The sequence below is a fragment of the Physeter macrocephalus genome, chromosome 14 (genome assembly GCF_002837175.3).
Source record: "Physeter macrocephalus isolate SW-GA chromosome 14, ASM283717v5, whole genome shotgun sequence".
Lineage (NCBI taxonomy): Eukaryota > Metazoa > Chordata > Mammalia > Artiodactyla > Physeteridae > Physeter > Physeter macrocephalus.
In genome coordinates this window covers 121,994,369-122,001,851 of record NC_041227.1, presented here as the reverse complement: position 1 = coordinate 122,001,851, position 7,483 = coordinate 121,994,369, and positions in this window count along the sequence as shown.

The following is a 7,483-nucleotide window of genomic DNA, read 5'->3' as shown; positions in this document are numbered from 1 at the left end:
AACGTGTAATCCACATAAGAAAATACAAGATCTTTTAACTTATTTTTCTTTCATACGAAGTCTTTGAAATCCAGTGTGTATTTTCCATTTGCAGCACATTTCTTTTTTTTTTTTAATTAAATTTTTTTTTATTTTGGAGCATAGTTGATTAACAATGTTGTGTTAGTTTCAGGTGTAGAGCAAAGTGATTCAGTTATACATACACATGTATCTTTTCTTTTTCAGATTGTTTTCTTTTAGGTTATTACAGGATATTGAGCAGAGTTCCCTGTGCTAGCACATTTCAATTCCCATTGGCCACTTGGCAGTGCTCAAGGATAACATGTGGCTGGTGGCTGCCATATTGGATAGGGCAACTCTAGTGCTTAAACCTTGGGTCTGGCACACAGTAAATGCTTGCTGAATGAATGGATGAGAAGAAGCTGAGAAAAATAGGAACCTTTTAGGAAAGCTGACCCTAGATGTTTTCCATCACACTGTTTAAGTTTTTCACTTAAGCTTTATACCTCTTGAAATTTTGCAAACTAGAGATTCTTTTTTATTAAAAACCTCCTCATTTTAAAATTCCACAGCAGTACCTCTGAGAAGTTTGAGGCCGTTCATTCCTGGGAGTTAATGTAATCAGTCTGCCTTCCTCCAGATTCCTGGAGGAGTATATTGTTATATAACAAATTTTCACAAACTTAGCAGCTTGAAACAATACCCATTTATTATCTCACAGTCTCTGTGGACCAGAAGTCCGTGTGGCTGGATTCTCTGCTCCGGGTCTCACAGGGTTGAAATCAAGCTGCATGTTCTTCTGGAGCTTGGAGTACTCTTCCAAGTTCACCTGGTTGTTGGCAGAATTCAGTTCCTTGTGGCTGTGGGACTGAGTCCCCCCTTTCTTGCTGGCCATCAGCTAGGGGCCAGCTCTTAGAGGCCACCTGCTATTTCCTGCCATGTGGCCCTCACCACAGTGTGGCCGTTTGCCCCTTCAAGGCCAACAGGAGAGCATTTGCTCCAACTTTGAACCTCTGACTTGTCTCTGATCTCTACTCTTTTTCAAAAAGAATGGTCTGATTAGGCCCACCCCCATTCAAGGTGAAGGAATTGTACATATACAGGGTGTGCGCACGGGGAACCTCGGGGATCATTCTGCCTATACCGTAGGGAGAATGAGCTGAATTGAAAGTTTCTGTTGGAGGAAAGAAGTAGTTATTTCTCGTATCTAGGAAACTTAGGGGTCTGGAAGGTTCAGGCTGGCCCTGGGGCAGCATGAAATACTGCACAAATATAATATAATAATACTTATATTATTAAATAATATTTATTAATTTATTAACAATAAATTTATTAATAATAAATATAAAATATAAGCACAAATACTTACTGAACTCTTACTCTGTGCCAGGTGCTAGGCCAGGTGCTGGACCTGGTGCCAGGGATGGAGCAGCAAACAAGGCAGGCACAGTCCCCACCCTCTTATTGCTTACAGTCCAGAGAACATTGGAGAAGTTTCCTTGCCATCTTGAAATAGATTATGGTGGTGGTTGCACAACTCTGTGTTAAATATATTAAAAACCATTGAGTTGGTATGTAAAATACATCTCAATAAAGCTTTTTTTTTTAAAGAGGTATCTATGGATTTTTCCAGCAGAATAGACATCTACGTTCAGAGAGAGAGAGCCATTGACAGCGAGTACGGGAATTGAATTATGAGTACGAACACTGAAAAGTTATGGTCCCTGTTCTCAAGAAGATGACTCCGATTGTCCTGAATTTAGACAGCTTTCCGAAGGAGGTTGTTCTCTTCTGCAGCAGTGTGGGGAAAAAAAAAATGTCTGCCAGATTTGGACTAGAATGACCACAATTTCGGTCAGAATTTGATACTTAGGGGAAAAAACCTCATCACAACTTGAACAGCTACAGGGCTTTAGGGTACCAGGCCGGGGGGGCGGGGGATGGACATTCATTGACAGATTTCACGATCCTCAGGACCAGCGCCCCTCCCCACCCCTAATCAGGGACAGAGGCTGGCACCAGCCATCATTAGTGGAAGGAACAGTAAGCACCTGGTGACCTTTCTGGCTGTGGTTCCAGGTGCAGCCCTCTGCTTTCTCTGCACACTGAGTGGGAAATGATGTGTTGGCAGAATAAACCCTGGAATATGTGCTCTGGAGGAGATGGTTCTACATGGGAGTTGAGTCCTCTGCTTTATTCATCTCTGGCAGACGTCCTTGAGACTTTCCATCACAGACTTCATTATAAAACAGGCTAAATGACTATTTAAACTGTGTGTCAATAGTCTCTGTCGAGGATGGCAAAATCATGCCGCATTAGGCTGGGCAAGTCTCCCAGGATGACACAGAGTTAGAAGGAATCCCCCTGTGCCCAGGACACACTGTCTTGGCCACTAGCTTTACCCGTGACAGAGAAAGGAGGAGTCTAGGGTCACTGTCCACTTCCTGGCTTACGGCCTGAGCAACATTATACAATGCTGTTTGTTGATTTAGAAACACGAAAGCCAGAGCTCACCAAGATTTTGACATCAAGTATAAAGTGAGTCATTCTTGCATTTCCCAGCACTCTGACAAAGGGGCCAGCTCTTAAAACTCCCTTTTAGACTTTAGTGGAAGTCGACTCATCCACCTAAACAAGTAGCTAATGTAAGTTCTTGATCAGATTTATCCAATGGTTCTTCACTTTTTTTTAAATCTTTCTCTTTTTTTTTGCTTCTTTTAAGTTTGGTTGAAGCATGGCCTTCTAGAATTCCTGTCGTTCCCAAGCAAAGAAAAAACATCATCATCCTTTAATTTCTTTAGAATTAATCTGACAATCTTTAGGGTGTTGTTTCTTTCCCAGAATGAATCACCTAGAGAAGTAAGATTGGCCAAACAAATGTAATTTGATGACAACCTGTAATAATGTTGTTTAAGCACCTAATCTAAGCAACTAATCTCCAAAGACTGCTCCCTGTCCCATGTCAACTACACACACATACACACACCATTTAGGTCTGATTATATTTGCTGTATTAAGGTCAGATCCAGAGGTTTCTGAGCATTAGTTTGTGTATTTTTATACCCCAATTAACTGATCTGTGTATTTATTCAGAAGAAAATTTATCAGCTGGGGATAGAGAAGTCACCATGAACTTGGATGCTAATATAATTAAGTGATTGAAGCCTTCAAATGCATTAGGTCTTATTTGCTGGATTAGTAGGACTTCCCCAAAACTCTCCAATATTTTCTAGTTTTAAACGTCATGGTGGGCTTTATTTATTTATTTATTTATTCTTAAAATGACCAAGTTTCACTTACCTCTTGACTCTCTGGCAAGAGTGTCTCCAACTGGCATAGACCGTTTATAGAAATGGTGTAGGACCTTTTAATGAATACTGTGCCCACGCTTCCTGAAAGGTATCGTGGAGGACTGAATAGTCCCTAGGAAGTGCAGGGTTACACTGTTCATTTTGCTTACCTGAGCCATCTCTGTCTTCGTGTCTTACACAGATTGTGAAAGTTGCTTGCCCTGATTCTCTCTCTTTTTTAAAATAAATTTATTATTTATTTTTGGCTGCTTTGGGTCTTTGTTGCTGTGTGCAGGCTTTCTCTAGTTGCAGAGAGCAGGGGCTGCGGTGCACGGGCTTCTCACTGCGGTGGCTTCTCTTGCTGCGGAGCACCGGCTCTAGGCGCGCGGGCTTCAGTAGTTGTGGCACACAGGCTCTGTAGTTGTGGCTTGCAGGCTCTAGAGCAAAGGCTCAGTAGTTGTGGCTCACGGGCTTAGTTGTTCCGCGGCATGTGGGATCTTCCCAGACCAGGGCTCGAACCCGTGTGCCCTGCATTGGCAGGTGGATTCTTAACCACTGCGCCACCAGGGATGTCCTCACCTTGCTTTTCTGTACATAATAAAATAGCACTATGTGCCTCGGTGACGCATCCCGTGAAACCTGCTTGGAAAGTAAGAGTTTTAAAAATTCAGTTTCTGTTTTGTATGCTTGGATTGCAAGCAGTCACATTCTGCATGCAAAGGAGGCAAAGAGAAATTACATTTGTCCAGCGCTTTCTTGTTTATTTAGTCCTTGTAATGGTCCTGTGAGTTGGATATTAGCATCCCATTTTACAGATGTGGATCACAGGTGCTTGCATGGCTAGTCAATGGTAGACCTGGATTCAAGCCCATGCTGGTCAGACTTCCGAGCCCAGGCTCTTTGCTTTCCCAATTCTGCCTTCCCTAGAATCCCAAAGCTGGAAGGAGCATTAGAGATTATTTAGTTCTATCCCAATACACACACACACACACACACACACACACACACACACACACACACCCCTTAAAGATTAAATAACTTGTTCAGGATTATCAAACGAAATAATTGGGGGAAGGTAGTTCTTCTGTTCCAATTAAGCTAACAGAGGGGTCCGTAAGTTTTATCTCCTACTGAACAATCAGTTTTACTCAAGTATTAAACCAAGTGACATTCCTCAGTTTAACTTTGATAAATGAATCATACTCCTCTTTGAAAAGAAGTTTTGTAATTCATGCTCTAAAAAGAGAACCACCCCTACACTTTCAGAAATTATTCCTTTTAATGGCAGTGACAGCCATTGGCTTTCATAGACATCTTTAGCCGAGATGTTCGCTGATAAGCACCTGTGGGTTTCTCAAAATTAGTATCTGGAAATGACAATGGGAACAGACAAGTGACACCATGTTTCTGGCACATTTCGTTGAAAACTTAAACCTCTTCACATGGAGGTAAGCAAACTGGAGGGTATGAAAAATGATCAAAATGTATTAGTCAGCACTGTGTACTTTCCCTTCCTGCTGAGATGGCGGCTCCTTGGAAATTTGTGTCTCACCTTTACTAGCATTGCCTCACAGGCAGTTTACAAAACACATGCACAAATTCATATTGCTCCTGTAGAGTCACACCTCATGTGGGCTAAAATAAAATTTTTAACTTGATAAGATTATTATTCCAAAATTGGAGCTATAAAAGGCTTTCTTCAAAATTAAAAATTGTCCTCCAAAGACATTTACCATTATCAGGAATGTTCAAAACAATGAAAAAAATCCAAACAAACCTGTCTTAAATTTTACCGCGGAGATTCAGAGATGTTTTGCTCTGTGTCAACACTATGGAAATAAACATGTAATGCCCTGAAATGAACTATTTGAAGGGGACCACACTTAATTGGATGTGTACATTCAGATCAGTTTTTAAAAATAATTTTAAAAAAATTATGGTAAAACATATTACATAAAATTACCATCTTAACTTTTTGTTTTTTTTCCCACACTGTGCAGCATGCAGGATCTTAGTTCCCTGACCAGGGATCGAACCCTCGCCCCCTGCAGGGGAAGTGTAGAGTGGACCGCCAGGGAAGTCCCCTTAACTATTTTTCTTAAACTTATTATTTTTAATTTGTATTTAATTTTATATTTATTTATTTATTTATTTATGGCTGTGTTGGGTCTTCGTTGCTGCACGTGGGCTTTCTCTAGTTGCTACTTTTCGTGTGGTGCGCGGGCTTCTCATTGCGGTGGCTTCTCCTGTTGCGGAGCACAGGCTCTAGGTGCACGGGTTTCAGTAGTTGTGGCACGCGGGCTCAGCAGTTGTGGCACACGGGCTTAGTTGCCCCACGGCATGTGGGATCTTCCCAGACCAGGGATCGAACCCGTGTCCCCTGAATTGGCAGGCGGATTCTTAACCACTGAGCCACCAGGGAAGTCCTTAACAATTTTTTTAAGTGTAGAATTCGGTGGCATGAAGGGCATTCACATTGTTGGCCAGCCATCACCACCATCCATCTTCAGAACTCTTTTCATCTTGTAAAACTGAAACTCTGTACCCATAAACAATAACTCCCTATCCACCTCCCTGCAGCCCATGACAACCACCATTCTACTTTCTGTCTATGAGTTTACTGTTCTAGGTATCTGGTCAGAATTTTTTTCTTTCCTTTAAAGCATTGGTTATATTACTTTATCATTAAACTCATACATCATTTCCTGAAGCAAATTTAATAAAACTTGGATTAACAGAAGGTAACTAGAAATATTTTCTGAATTCTGCCTTCTTTCAAAGGAGGAAAATGACAAGATGGACCTGTATCCATATTTTGGGTGGCATTAATGACTCAATTAGTGACCTATACCTTTGTAGCAACAGCTGGAGCGCCTGACAGTTTTAATTCAGGAGTCCTACTATATTGTCATTTAACACAAAAAGTGCATTTTTGCTTGGAATACTTACTAAGGCAGGAAAAAGTACCCGTGCATTTTAGAAGTATTTCCAACAAAGTTGTCACTGACAAGTGTTCTTCTGTTAAAGTAGAAGACAGAATATTTGATTAATGATAATGCTTTATTCCTGTACCAGGTGGAAACAGACATCAATTGGACCCTTTTTCTAAATAAAGAAGTACAGTTAAAATGTTAGCTTTTTTTTTTAAGGATTTGATAAATATTTAACTCAGGAGAAAAAAACTAATTTGTTATTATGACAGCTTATTAATACGTTAACTTTGCAACATTTTCATTGTTGTCAATTCTCTTAGTGATGTAGGTAGAGTTTTCAACTCACTAGCCAACAACGTGGATTTCATTAGATTTTATAGGATTACAGTCCTGCCGCTCTCAAGGAGCAGTTTGTGTCCTGCACTGTCCAAGAAAGTAGTGGGTTGTAGAAAAATGTTGGTCTCCAGTCTGAGAACTTTCCAGTGTGCTTGGGCCACCTTACAGATGTCTGTTTAATCTCTAATGCACCCGAAATAGTAGACATCTGCAAAACAAAGTCACAGAAAACAACACTCTTGTTAAAGTAGTAATTAGCAGTTTAACCAAATAGAAAAACAACACTGGATAGATGTTTAAGAAAACAAGACTTGTAATCACCTCCTTGTATGGACAGGTAGTTCTGAAGATAGGGGTTATCACTAAAGTTTGTATTTGAACCCCTGGACATGTCTTCTGAGATGTGTGAGTTCCCTGTGGTTTGTACCCTCTTGACATGGGCCTTCATCAGGAAAATTTTGCTGAGTTTACCCTGACCTGAAATAATGATGATGAAGATGCTGGAGCTGATGAAAAGACAAATAAAGCCATTCATGTCACCTAACATTTATCATCATTCTGGGCTATTTCAGCCTCCATTAAAGTGACATGGTGGATAAAAGTGGTTTTCTCAATGCTTGAAAAGTGCTGTGAAAATAGACGGTTCTTTTGCTCAATGAGACAGCTTTAAAGATATGAAATAGAGTTATTTAATCCCCCCCCAAGTGCAAAGGGTTTGGTAACTAGAATTGTATTTAATCATTGGGGTACAGACTGTACTGTGTACACTGGAGACCCAAATCCTGGACTATTAAAGGCTATGACGAATGCTTCTTTTTTGGATGTTATGTTTTTGTTGCTCATAAAGAGGCATCGTGCCCAAAATGGAAAACCTTTAGATTCAGGATTCAATAGTTCACCTCTTTTGGATTGTGTTTGCTGGAA